Here is a 14,750-nt window from a genome sequence, read left to right as displayed (position 1 = left end):
AAGCATACCAGGGTTGAATTAAAACTAAATCTAGATTATGGTCTTGGAATAGATTTCATAATTGAAATCTTATAAGTTAATCTTACATTTGGTATCAGAGCCATCTTAGATTTAATTAATTCACTCATTAGGCATTTGAAAATGTTAAGAACATTCTCGGTTTAGTTCTCATGTGCTTGTGAACATATACGGGTTCATCCGTTTTAAAGAGTGTTCATGAGATTGGTATAATCCATCGTAATTAAGCGTACGGCACTTAAACGTATGGTATTTGTTAAAGTGTGCGTTGATGATCATGCATATGAATATGGCATCGTAAACGAACGTAACGATACGACACACTAAATCAATCTATGAACGATTGTTTTATTATTTTAATTACGGAATCTTACGATGCCATAAAGGGTTTTATATGTCAGCCACTAAGTTAAACGGGTTGTTGTTGATCAAGTTACGAAATGAACGTAGTCATTTACGTAATGGATTTTGCAATAAATCCATTAAAATCACGATGTTTCATGTGTGCATAATGGTCGTTTGTTTAAAAGGTTCGACATGAAACCTGGGTTTTACGGTAACAAACGTAAAGGCATATGCATGAAAGTTTCCTTATGACGGTTATTACCATAATATTGTGAAAAGTCACTATTACGGGTTGTGATGGTAAGACTTTCACCTAATTAGAAAGGAAATATTGGCTCGTTTAATTGATTAATGCATGTTGTTGCATGAATGTGTGCTTGCATGATTAGAAAAGAATTAGTAACTGGCAAGATAACTTAATTGATATGTACAAGCATGCGTGGATTAATAAAAGATTATTGTTAGTAAATCCGTAAATGTGAAGCGCTTGTTACATTTAAGTGATTGAAATTTAATTGTGTTTTATCTAAGGAACAAGTGTTCCTTACAGTTTTAGTGACACAAATGAGGTATATAATATTTTATTAATTTAAAATATTGTATATATAAAGTTGTAATTTAAAAAAAAAAAAAAGCTTCCGCTGCATTTTATTAATAGGTAACTTGTGTTATGAAATATTAACACATTATATAAAATTATGTTATGAAATATAGCATAATATTAGGATAAATTTACCTATTAATATTTTGATGTTTGTATAGTTTATAACATGTTAGTCACCAAAGTGATCATGTTATTTACTTACAAAAATTAAAATTAATAGTAGTATAATTGATCATATAAAAGAGACGCTAAATGACATTAAAGTTTTAGTGATCAATTATTTTATTTTCTATATTCTTGGAGATTACCCAAAGGTAGATCATTGAATATAGTTAATAATATGAAAAGAACTAGTCATTTTTTTACTATAGTTGGTAGTATATATACCCAAAGGTAATATACCATTTGACTTGAGTTTTAAATGATTAGTTATTAAAGTGTATTTTAGCGTCATTGAAAATGTTTGTGTTTTAAGTATTGCCCAAAGGTTACTTAAATACATACTTTTTTTTTTTTTTTTTTGATCAAAACTTAAATACATACTTAAAAGTTTATATTAAGTCTAGAATCTGAAATAAAGTTTCAAAGCAGTAAGGGGTAAGCATGTATAAAAGCTTGCAGCTTCATCAAATGTGTTTGCATTTGCTAACTCTATCGTTAAGTTCAATGAACTCAATTATGGTGAATGGTCCGAAAAGATCTGGTTTACACTAGGTGTAATAGAATGGGAATTCACCATAGTAAATGAAGAGTCCTCAGCCATTACGATAGATATCTCAGAATGTAGAAAGTCTCATAAATGAGCTAACTATGAAAATGGTTAACTGGTCCCAACTAATCTGTGATCATGTGACTCACATGTCTAATATGACTGTAAAGTTAAAGACCTTGGAAATGGAGGTGCACAAGCAGTTTCTGGTCCAATTCATCATGAGCTCTATACCTCTTGAGATTAGTCAGTTTCTCAGGTAAATTACAACACCAGTAAAGATAATGAAACATTAAAGAAATAAAAGCTATGTTTATTCAAGAGGAGAGTAGATCAAGGAAGATGAAAGATCAAATTGCTAACCTCGTAGGTCTTGGAAGTGTCAGTAGCAGCAAAAGAATCCCAAGTAGAAAGAACAAAAGGAATAACTAGTCTTTCCTGAAAGGACTTAAAAGTCAAATCCGAAATGAAATGAAGTGTTTCTTTTGCAATAAAATAAGACTTTTCAAGTAGGATTGTCTTAAAAGGAAGGCTTGTTTTGATAAGAAAGTAAACATTAAAGTCTTGTTTGCTATGAAAGGAGTCTTATTAAATTTTTTAGTAATACTTGGTGGTTGAAATTAGAGTCACTAATCATAGCACATATAATGAAAGTTCGGTTTCTTGTGGCATCAAAGACTAGGTCACATATCCAAAGAAAAAAAAAAGAGGTTGGTGAAGAGTGAAATTCCTCCTCAATTGGATTTTAGTGACCTACATGTATGTATAGACTGCATTAAAGGAAAACAGACTAAACATACTGTAAAGAAACCAGCCACAAGAAGCACTCAGTTTCTTAGGTTAATACACACCAAATATGTGGCTCTTTCGATGCTCCTTCATGAAGTGGTGAAAAGCACCTCATCATCTTTATTGATGATTACTCACAGTATGTATATACTTATCTACTACATGAGGTCTAATTTTGTGGATGTCCTAAAGGTGTTCACTGATAAGATGGAAAGGCGGCTAGATAGAAAAGTAAAAGTAGTGAGATCTGATAGAGGAGGTGAGCTCTATGGAAAGTTACTTCAAAGTAGAGGCATTTGTGCACAATACAGTATGTCCAATACTCTTTAGCATAATGGTGTAGTAGAGAGGCATAATCGTACTATAATAGAGATGGTTAGAAGCATGTTAAATAATTGCTCTTTACTTCTTTAGTTATGGGTATATATATGCATTAAGAACTGCAACGTATGTACTGAACCAGGTTCCTAGTTAGGAAGTTCCTAAGATCCCTTACGAACTATGAATGGAAAGAAACCTAGTTTGAACCATCTACGTGTATGGGGTTGCTCATCAGAAATAAGGCTATATAATCCACATCAAAAGAAACTTGATCCTAGGGCTGTCAATGGATTATTTTTTATTGGCTATCCTAAAAGAATCAAAGGGGTATAAATTTTTATTGTTTTAACCATAGTACGAGAATAGTTGAATCGGGTAATCTTAGGTTCATTGAGAATGGTGAAACTAGTGGGAGTTGTGAACTGGGAAAGGGTGGGATTAATGAAATTCGGGTGGAAAGTTCTTTCACCTGAAGTTGCACCTGAGGTAGTTGTTTCTTCACAATCGAACAACATGCAGATGCACTGATCTCACTAGCTAAAATTATAATCAATGAACTTGTTACAATTCAATTAGAGGATAGTGAACCACAAGTACCTTTAAAGCGATCTGAAAGGGAAAGAAGATCTGCCATATCAAATGATTATGTGGTTGCTATAGAAAGTGAATGTGGCTTAAACATTGATGAAGAACCGATCTCATTCAAAAAACCATGGAAAGTGACAATTCTGGAAAAGGTTGGTGCCGCAACGAGATAAGATCTAAGGGTGATAGCGAAGTTTGGTACTTAGTAGAGTTTCCGAATGGTTTCAAAACCGTTGATTGTAAATGGGTCTTTAAGACTAAACATAACTCGAAAGGTAATATTGAAAGATATAAGGCTTGCCTTGTTACTAAAGGTTTCACCCAGAAAAGATGGCATTAACTATAAAGAGATCTTCTCTACAGTTTAAAAGAAGGATTCTCTTAGAATTGTTTTGGCTTAAGTGGCTCATTATGATCTTGAGTTTCACTAGATAGATGTTTGACCGCCTTTCTGAATGTAGAGCTTGAGGAAGTAGTATATATGACCAACATAAAATTTTCATGGCCGCATGAAAATAAAATATGGTGTGTAAGCTGAGAAAGTCAATATATGGACTAAAACAAGCTTCCGATAATGGTATTTGAAGTTTAATGATATCATCACGTCGTATGGTTTTGTAGAGCTTATCGTAGATCAATGTATCTACATTAAGATCAGTGGGAGCTTATTATTGATGTTAGTCTTATATGTTGATGTAATTATGCTTGCTGAAAATAACAAAGGCATGTTACATGATGTAAAGTAGTATCTCTCTAAGAACTTTGAAATGAAAGATATGGGTGAGACGTCTTATGTAATTGGAATATAAATCTTTTTGAGATAGATCACAAGGATTGTTGAGTTTGTCTTAGAAAGGTCATATCAGTAAGATCTTAGAGATTTTTATAAAATAGAACAATGTTGCATAGGAATAGCTCCAATTCAGAAGGGAGATAAGTTTTGTAAAATGTAATGTCTTAAAATGAATTGGAGCTTAAAGAAATAGAAATAATTCCTGATACATTAGTGGTTGGGATTTTGAATATATTGGAAACATAGTCAACTTGATATCAGTTTTGATATTGGAAAGTTGGACCAATAAAGTAATCCCAGAATGAACCACTGGAACGCTGCAAAGAAAGGTCCTCTGGTACTTGCAAGGCACCAACGAGAACATGCTCACATAAAAGAGATCCAATCAATTAAAGGTCATAGGATTTTCAGATTCAAATAAAGCTGGATGCGTTGATGGTAAAAATCAATGTTTAGGTATTGTTTCTATTATTTGTGGGAACAATTTAAAGGAAAGTGGAAAGTAGTCTGTCATTGCTACTTTCACTATTAAGGTTGATTTGTGGTATGTTTTGAAGCCACAATTCATGTATGGCGCCTGCGGAAATTTATCTCAGAGCTTTGGATTGTCGACACTAACGCCAAACCGCTGAGAGATTATGGTGATAAATTCGCAGCTGTCTTCTTTTGAAAGGATGACAAGTATTGGAAGGGTGCTAAGCACATTAAGTTAGACTACTTGTCTATTAAAGAAGAAGTTTAGAAACATAGAGTGTCATTTGAGCACATAAGAAAGGATATAAAGATAGCGGATCCGCAAACTAAAGCTTTACCACCCAAGGCGTTCAATGGCCATTTAGAGCGTATGAGTATTATAGATAAAGCCTTGCTATTATATTTATGGAATGCTCATTAAGTATTTGACACCTAGGAATTCAATTAAAGTTAAGTTTCTAATTTATTAAATATGTTATCATTAAAGTACGTGTATACACTTAAGGTTCATAGATAACATATAGAAAAGTTTTTGAGAATAAAGGTTCTTCTCATGTAAGGATAATATAAAAATAGAATTGGTTTGTGATATATGGAAGGGACTATGCCGGTTAAATGACATACAACCGCCATGATTCGATCAGTTCTAATTTTAGTAAAGACCAGATGAACTTGATGTAAAATTGCACATTAAAGTTATTGAACTCTTAAGACAACACAAAGGTCAAGTGGGAGAATGTAAGAATATTTTATATTCTTATATGACCTATGTGTATATTGGTTTAATATAAAATTCAAGTTCGTATTAATGTTTTATATTCTAATATAAAAGACGATACCATGATGGATTGGTTTCGATAAAAGAATTAGAATATGGGTGTATTGATAACCCTCCTTCCTTGCCTTGTTAGTTATACATGATTCTTCTATAATGGTTATATACAATCATTTATGTATATGTTTTATAGTTGTGCTTGGATGTATATTAATCACATATAAAGTATAGTTTGTACTTGAAAGAGTACAAAATGAAAAGATGTGATAATTAAAAAGGCACAATACACACACATATATATACTCGCGTGTGGTGGTTATCAAAATGTGACAAGTGACTTTTCTTATATGAGAGAAGAGTTACGATTGTGTCGCTATAACAGTTACGTAAGAAACGTATAAGCCACCGTAAGGGAACAAAACGTGATAAGAAGAGGTTTTGGATTCCTTTGTCCAACAAAGGGAATCATAAAGGATTAGAGGCCAAAGGGAGGAGAAAATCAATTGGTGCATTGCTTTCAATTTATCTTCATTAAGCATGGATTAAAGGTTAGTGTTTCTTTCTTCTTCTCTAAGAAGCATACCAGGGTTGAATTAAAACTAAATCTAGATTATGGTCTTGGAATAGATTTCATAATTGAAATCTTATAAGTTAATCTTACATGATCTTCCAAGTTCTTTAGATTTGAATTTGGGTTTGAATTTGTCTCTTTTTGATTCCACAACCTTGCAAGTACCTTGTTGTATACGGTTTTCATTCATGTCTTCAATGTTATTCGTCAATTGACACATCCAATCTATAAGGCCTTTTAAATTAAACTAAAGAACTTTTTGAACGGGCAACTGCAGTTAATATAATTAGTTTTCATATAAAAAAGAAAATGAGCTGGTCAATTATATAAAATAATTTGTTTGTGGAAAATTCGTATTTTCTCAGAAAGGAAATTTGTAAACTACATCCGCAATTATACTCAATTGGGTTTTAAAATGTTCTTGTTGGGGAATGTCTTGGTCGGCTTGGTTTAGCAGATGAGAGATGATGGATGACTCATACCTCCATAAGTCCTCAACCGAAATGTACTATATTTTATACATTTCTTATATCACTTAGTCAAGAAAAGAAAGTTCCTGGAACAAATCAAAGCAAAGTATACTCATCACCATCCCGGTATAAAGGTCGACCCCTTTCCCAGAAGCATTTTGATTCACTTCGATCGTTGAGGTTAGATTACTTGGAGCATATTTCGCTAAACCATCCAAGAGAGTTGATTAAAATGGATGCTAGTAAGATCTTTCAAGGCGAGCCTGACAACTACGATGGCGTTACCGTAACCATCGCGGAACCAATGGATGCTGCTGTTTTCACTGAAAAGCTTAGGGCTTCGCTTTCGCATTGGAGACAAGAGGTATTCAAATTCAAAACAACTCTCGTGAAGGATTTGATTATGCTGATAGTTAAAAGTCTTTTGAGTTTTTTTTTTTTTACTCTTCATTATACATTTGCAGGGGAAGAAGGGGATTTGGATCAATCTACCTATTCGATTTGCTAATCTTGTAGAGGCTGCAGTTAGTGTAAGAGGGTTTTATATGAAATGACTTTGAATCTTTTCTTGCTTTCGTTTTGACTTTTTGGTAAGTTGTTTGTTTGTTTATATATATATGATGTTTCTGTTTTGGTGATTGATTATTTGAGGAAGGATTTAGATACCACCACGCGGAGCCTGATTACTTGATGCTTGTATCTTGGATCCCAAACACACGTGATACAATCCCAGCCAATGCTTCTCACGTTGTAGGTGTTGGTGCTTTGGTCCTCAACAAAAACACTGGAGAGGTAAAAAAGAGGAAATTGTTCCATTCTTTTTTGAAATTCTAAAAGGACTGATGAAAAAGAGCATGTTCTCTAGATGATGTTCGGTTTTGCAAAAAACGTTACTTTGACTAAATTATGATGAAAGCGCAGGTCCTCGTTGTCCAGGAAAAGAGTGGCTATTTCAGAAATAAAAATGTGTGGAAGCTCCCTACCGGTGTTGTCAACGAGGTGATTTACATTTCTTTTACTCCCGATGAACAATTGAACAGTAATGAGTGAACCCAATTTAATGTTACACCACAAAACGTTATTTTGACGACATAGCTAGTCAGCTTAGTAAGTAGTACATATAGTGACGTTGGTCCCTGGAAAGATGACTGATGATATCAAGTTTGAAATTAAAGGAGAACGTTGGAAATGAAGTTTTAATTGTTTTTTTTGGTTGCCTCTAACGAGAACTTTCCCAAATCCACAGGGCGAGGATATTTGCGAATTGCGATGGAGTAGCTAGGGAAGTGGAAGAAGAAACTGGTGTATGTATCTTGCTTGCTTTCCAAGAAAAAAAAAATCTTTTTAAGGATCTTTTATTTACTATTTTACTTGCCACTTTATTCTTAAACTTGTGTTCATGGGATTTTCTTACTTCAGATCGTTGCAGATTTTGTGGAAGTGTTGTCTTTCAGGTAAATTATGTTTTCATTGACTTGGCAACCATCTGATCTGGCTTACCCCATTAGTTCCTGATTGGGTTATACTCTTTCTTTACTCGTACTAGATTCTTTTTCCGCGCTACGCGCGGATTATGTATTTTAAATTAGTATAATTATATAATATTTTAATTAGTTTTTGTTTTATTTTATATTTAGTGTATTGTTTTTTCCTTTTTGCATGTCTCATTTTCCCAATATTAACTTAGTAAATTATTATTTGCGTAAGTGTTTTTGGTTGGTCGGTCTCTAAATTTTCTTCAATAATTTTATTGATGTTTTATTTTCTTCAATAATTTTATGGATGTTTATTTTTTAATATTTTAACATAATTTAGAATTAATAAACCGGAAAATGTCTTCAATATTAAAGCATATTAAGATACTTTGGATTTTTTTATTGCTTTTTTATTTAGTTTTGTTCTTTTATACTCTTGTGTGATTTTAATAATGCCTCAAAATGATTTGATTTGTATTATTTTGGTCATATTCTGAAGCTGCAAACAACATCAATAGTGGTGTTATAGTAAATTTTTGTTTCAAATATTGAACCGAGTAATAATTTTCACATACTTTCATGGTAATTTATATTTTAAATTTAATCATATTTCATCATATGTAAATTATTGCATCAAACTGGGGAGATTTGTTTTTATTTGACCAGTTTAACTTAATATTTTCATTGTTTTGTGATTGGTTTATTGATATAAAATGGGGAATTTAATTTCATTTTTTCTTTATTGTTAGACAGAGTCTTGTTTTTTCGTAAAATATGTTTTATTATGTAAAGCGAAAATATAATAGTACTTATCATTAAAAAATAAAATATTTTAGGTTATTTTCTGTTATATTTTGTAAATTTAATAATACTATATGTAAATATGACTTTTAACATAGTTTAAAATGATAAAAAAATCATCATAAGTAAATGCATCGGAATAACAATTGTTTGATAATGCACTTCAAAGTATTATTATAGGTTTAGGAGTTTTCTTTGGAGTTGATTGTTGAATAATAGTGTCAGGACTGATACTATTTTTATTCATTTCATGGTGAAATATCGAGTTTAATAAAAGATAATAATCTAAAACATACACTAAATAAAAAAAACTTGTAAAATATAATATTATATAATAATGTTCAATATTTTTAAAATAGATAAATTATGTATATGTTCAAGAAATTAAAAAAGTGATTTCAAATTTTAAATCATTGAATTGGTTATTTATATCTATCTGGTTTTTAGACCGGCAAATTTAAGTAACATATCTTTTTGAAATATAAAATAGATTAAACATTTTATCTGTATTTTAATTTTTGTATATTGTCTGTATGTTTTTTGTTTTTTTTTTAAAATTATAATCTTGAAGATAATAGAGTAAATAATTTCTACTTTTTGATGGTAGGCTTATGAATGGATTAAAAATTTGCTAAATAAATACAGAGAAAAAGTAGTGTACGAACCAAGATTTTTTGGAAGAATAAATTTAGACAATACAAAAAGAAAGGAAATACGAAGCCGCAAATGAAGCATGAACAACATCGCTGTTTAACAATTACGGAAAGAGAAATGTATTTGTTATGATATTTTGACAAAGTTTAAAACATACATTTATATGTATCTTAATTTCAAAAATTTATTTTTCATTTGAGAAAAAACAATAATGATTTATGAAAACTCTATTCCATTTCTCTGAAGCGCTATGTCAAGTCCAAACTACAGAGATAAATGGTGCAACGGCCGTTGTTTTCTTTGATCTTCTTATGGAAGAAGAGACAGAGCTGAGTCCCGAAAAAGACATAATCTTCTGATCTGACTTCTTATTCGTACTGGCATTGTGATGAACCACTCGCTTGCTCCTCTCCATATAGCTGCAGAGAAGCAATGTTCTTAACTTTTGACATTAGTTGAAGCTGTTCAAGCCCAATTCCAAGATCACCAGTTGAAGTTGTAGAAGATTTTGGTTTTTTTTCAACTCCTGAAGGGTGAAGGCACCAACTAAGGAATAAAAAGATTTCCAATTCCACATGCATAACCAGGATGATGCAAAGCACAAAAGCATACAATTAGCGAGAATTACCTTGCTCACACCCATACACATGAAATGATTAGCAGCCTAACAAAGAAAATAAAATGCATTAGTTCATCAGTAAGAAGATCCATGTCACATTCAACAGCCAAAAATTAAACTTACCAAAACAGCATGACACAAATTCTGCTCTTCTTCTTTATTTCTTGAATTTGTTTTGTTCCTTTTCAAGTGCAAGGTGTAATGGGATCCATGAGACACTGAGAACCAATGCGGCTTTCTACGTAGATGTAATGGAATTTATCAAAGAGAAGTAGTGAAGAGAGACTGGCCTGCGGAGAGCACAAAATGCAAACCGCAATCGCTACTGAGACCGCAAAGCCTAGCTGTATCTGTGCGATCTAAGTGCCTGAAGGCTAACTTAAAGGGACGATGAATGCAGCGAAAGAGGCATTTAAATATGAAAAAGTAAATGTGAAAGTTACATAACTACTACAACCAAAATCTGCTGTTACGTAACTAAGTAAATCCACTAACCTTTTATCAGAATCTATCATCATCATGGATCTGCCTTACTGATACTTCCCCTGACTCTTGTCATGCTTGCATGATCCATATCTGATGTACTTCTTGCATCTGTGCATATCAATGGTATTAAAACAGTTATATATCTTAAGTTCAATCATTACCTCGGCGACCATGTCACTGAAGTCCTCTGGCTTATTGCGTAGTTTCTCTCCTCTTCTCTTGCCTCCTCATACCTTCCAAAAAAAACAAAAATGTAGGTAGAGTTAACAACACTATTTTTTCAATAGCTTTTATATTCTTATTGAACTCAAAAATGCATTTATTAGCCTCCAGCTCTTCTGGCTGTAAACTGATATCCACACTATCTGTCTTTTGCCCCTCTCAGCAAATCAAAGCAAATCAACCTGGTCATATTTACACAATTGCATAAATTAGCCGCTTGTTATTAGTCAAACCGAAAATCGAGGATGTAATAAATGCATATAGCAAGCGTCAGAAGACAGTACCATAACTAAACGTCTATACCTAATACCAATGATTCTCAAAAACACACAAGACTTGGACAATACAAAACTAACACGGTCTACATGACCGAACAACTTCAAAAGATCAAATTACTTCTAAAGTTTTAGCCTCATTTCCAACCAACCATGAACTATCAATTTAGTATTTGACAACGACATACTTAAAGTGCCTACCAATTCCTTTAGTAAACAAATGTTTGTTAAGTCCGACATATATTGCTTACCCTTTTCGCTCCCGGGTTGTCTTGAGTACCAGTTTTAATAAGGTATGTGTGTGTGGTTCCGAACACTGTTCCAGGAGCAATTCTTCAAGTACCTTCAGAATGTTTTTAAAAGAACAGCATTAAAAACCAACCAATAAGAGCTAACAGTAAAATACTGCTCGACATCAATTAAAATTGGATTTCCTACTTGATATAGAGGCCTATCGGAATCCTTTCTCTGCTTCAATTGCATTTGGTGTCTCTGTGCCAGTTGGAGTGCTGAAAAAGGGAAAAACGTTCAGTTTCATACTTGGATATTAGTATATAATAAAAAGTAATAATAATAATGAAAAAAAAGATATTACTGTATATAATAAGCAAACAAATACACCTCAGAGTTTAAAGCAAAACAATGCCTCGACAATGTATCAAACGATTCCATGCCGTCTTCTAGTTCCTCTTCATCCATCTCCTCCTCTTGTTCCTCTTCCTCCAAATCACCCCAGTGCTTGCTCTTATCAATAGGCTCATCCTAAAGATCATGATAAAAGAACATCACATTTGCAAATTATGATAATGTTGAAATAATTTAATAAGAAGCTTATAATATGTTCTAAGAGATGAGAGGCATAAGTCAAGATGCTGCTTCATAAGAAGCTTATAATACGTTAAGCATTTAAGTAACTATCCTTAACGTGAATATGTCTCGAAGCAGAATGAAGCTGTGGAGGCACTCATACAAAAACTTCCAAAGTTCAGGTTAAAAGCTGTCCTAGATGATTGCGATGAATGCTTAATCTGCTTAGAGGAGTTCCATATTGGACATGAGGTACTAAACATCTCTTTTCCTAATATTGTCAGGGGATTAACCAACTTCTTATGCATAAGTTTTGCTACAATTCTGTATTTGCCTGCTTTTATTCCCTAGATGAGTGGAAATTGTCTGAATTTTACAGGTTAGAGGTTTACCTTGCGCCCATAATTTCCATGTGGAGTGCATAGACCAGTGGCTGCGTTTGAACGTGAATCGCCTCGGTGCCGTTGCTCAGTTTTTTCAAACCTTGATCTCAGCGCATTATCCAACCTCCAGAGCTCATCAACACAACAGCCCTCCTCACAGGGGAACACGGAAACAACAGAAGCTCGGTTACATAAGAAGCCAACCACAAAGCGAGAGCTACTTCCTGAGACTTCCGTCTCTAATTCACCCGGTCCATACAGACACCGCTCTGGAGCTTACAATACCTTAAATCACACACGTAATCTTATAAAGATTCTCTGTACATAGCAAAAAAGTATCAAAACTGCATCCTAAGAGATCAAGAAACTTGACACTGACCAAAGATATTCAGAAAGCCTGCATCCAATAGCACTGCTTGAGTTCTCAGAGCCTCATCGAACCAACAACCACGTCGAATCTAAATGGAGACGTTATAGGTTTAGAGGCCAACCTAAATCAAAACACAGAACTAATGTAAGGTCAAATGCTTTCAAAAATCAACAGACCCAATGTGTGACCAAAGTGAAGACTGCACTCGACATGGGTTGCTGCAGTATCTCGAGGAAGGATCGCAGTCGAAGGCGTCGTAACAGGCCCAAGCCATTTCGCCGTAACGGTTCAGCTCCGGTCTGAGAACCGGGTCCATTGGGTCCTTAACCCGGCCCAATCGTCTTCTCCTTGGATCTTACGCCACATATCTCTAAGCCTCCTCTCTTCCTCGGTTTTCTTATCGCGCCGGCAGAAATCCTCCGCCGTATGCCACCATTCTCCGCCACCGTTCTCCGCTGCCGTCGGTTAATCCTTGCCGTTCATGCTCGAGCCTGGAGATGACAGCGGATAAAGAAGCCTCGTTGGTTCTAGAGAGAGAAGCTTTCGTAGCTACTCGGGATCTTTTCTCCGGGAGATGAATGAACAAAGGTTTGGAGGAGTTGGTGGTTGTTAGCCATGGATGCGGTGGGTTTTGGTTTCCAGAATGTGGAGCCGGTGAGAGAGAGACGGGAATACTATAGATAGGGTGATGCTTGGGGATTTAGGGATTTGAAGTGGAGAGGGAGGCAGACAGACTATAATTAAAGGATGCATTGAGACGAAAAGAAAAGTGAAGAGACGATTGGTTTCAAATCATCCGCTTGTTCGCAACGAAGAAATAGGACAGGTCGAGCTGGCAACTTAAAGCTTTGTGATAGGTTGATTATTTATGCTTATGTGGATAGGCTGAGAGTTGAGATTATCCCCCTTTTAGTATTGTATTGATAGGCAAAGCCACAAAGCATTCTTGAAAAAGAAATCGGATTTGTTTTTCCTGTGTGCCTTAACTCCACGCTCCTACGAAATCATTGAACAAAAATCTGAGATCTTGGAAGCTAAGGTATATAATATTAACTTTCTAACTTTTTCTCACAGTTGTTGATGAGCCAAGAAAATATTTAAAAGTTACTCTCACCTGAGCTTGTGTATATGGTTTTGTTTTTGGTTATAGTGGATGCCGATAAAAAAAATACGTAGACCAGCCATTGAACCAGAACCAAGAGATGTTCAAGTACATGGCAAATATCTGCCAGAAGAAGTGTGAGGAAGAATACTTGGGATTCTCCACTGTGGAAACTACCACAGGAACTGGTAAGAAGAGCTTTGTTTACTGCAATGCTGATCATGCCATGAGCCTTAATGCAGCGCGTGATCAAGCCTCCTCTTCTCATTGATAACATTCTCATCATCCCGATTCTGTGTCGGATGAGACAATGTATCCTTTTCCAGTTGTCATTGTCTTTGTAATTTGTTTTCAGTTATTGTTCTCCAAAACATTGAAAGCCTTAACCGGTTTTTAAATTCTCAGCTTTACGTTTCATGTTATTTCTGGTTTAATCTGATTTCCCGGTCTTTATTTTATCGATATTTGCTATAATCTTGAAATTCAAAGGAAAAACACTACAAGAATTCATTAAAATAGTTACGGATTGGCGCGACAAAGACAATTCCGTAGCCAATTTTGTTAGCTACAAATATAGCGGGAGAACACATAGTTTTAACTTTGTAACTAAATTTGTAGCTAACTATAGCAATTTGTAGCTATATAGCTAGAGACGGATTTCGTTGATCCGTAGCTAAATAGCTACCTACACCTTGGCTAGAGATTAGTGGTTACCATAATTGTTCTATTTAGCAACAATAAGCTACAATCGTTTCTATTGCTAAATAGCACTAGTGTCTCTAGTATCGTCATTTCGACGCTTTGACACAATACTATAATCATCAAGATAATAAAATTTCTAATATTTCATGTACATACATAAAAGAATGGTAGATTATCAATTAATTTTTTAACGTAAATATGATTTATGTTTTAAGATATTTTTTTTAATCCACATATATTAAAAAAAACTAGTAATGAGTAAAAGGACCCGCTTTTATATTAGGATGGTGAGGTTGTTACTCCAGCAAGTGAAAGTTCTTTTGTTCCTCTTCCTTATGAACCCAAACTTCCATTCCCTGGTAGATTCAAGAAGCAGCTGCTAGAGAAGTACAAGGCTCTG

At 34.0% G+C, this 14,750-nt stretch overlaps 1 pseudogene; it reads left to right on the top strand.

Moving 5' to 3' along the window:
• Nucleotides 1-6,424: 6,424 nt before the first annotated feature.
• On the top strand, nt 6,425-14,003 carry LOC106360895 (annotated as a pseudogene).
• Nucleotides 14,004-14,750: the final 747 nt, after the last annotated feature.

Source organism: Brassica napus, chromosome A1 (genome assembly GCF_020379485.1).
Source record: "Brassica napus cultivar Da-Ae chromosome A1, Da-Ae, whole genome shotgun sequence".
Classification (NCBI taxonomy): domain Eukaryota; kingdom Viridiplantae; phylum Streptophyta; class Magnoliopsida; order Brassicales; family Brassicaceae; genus Brassica; species Brassica napus.
The sequence above is the reverse complement of the archived record's forward strand: the minus strand, read 5'-3'. Positions and strand labels throughout refer to the sequence as shown.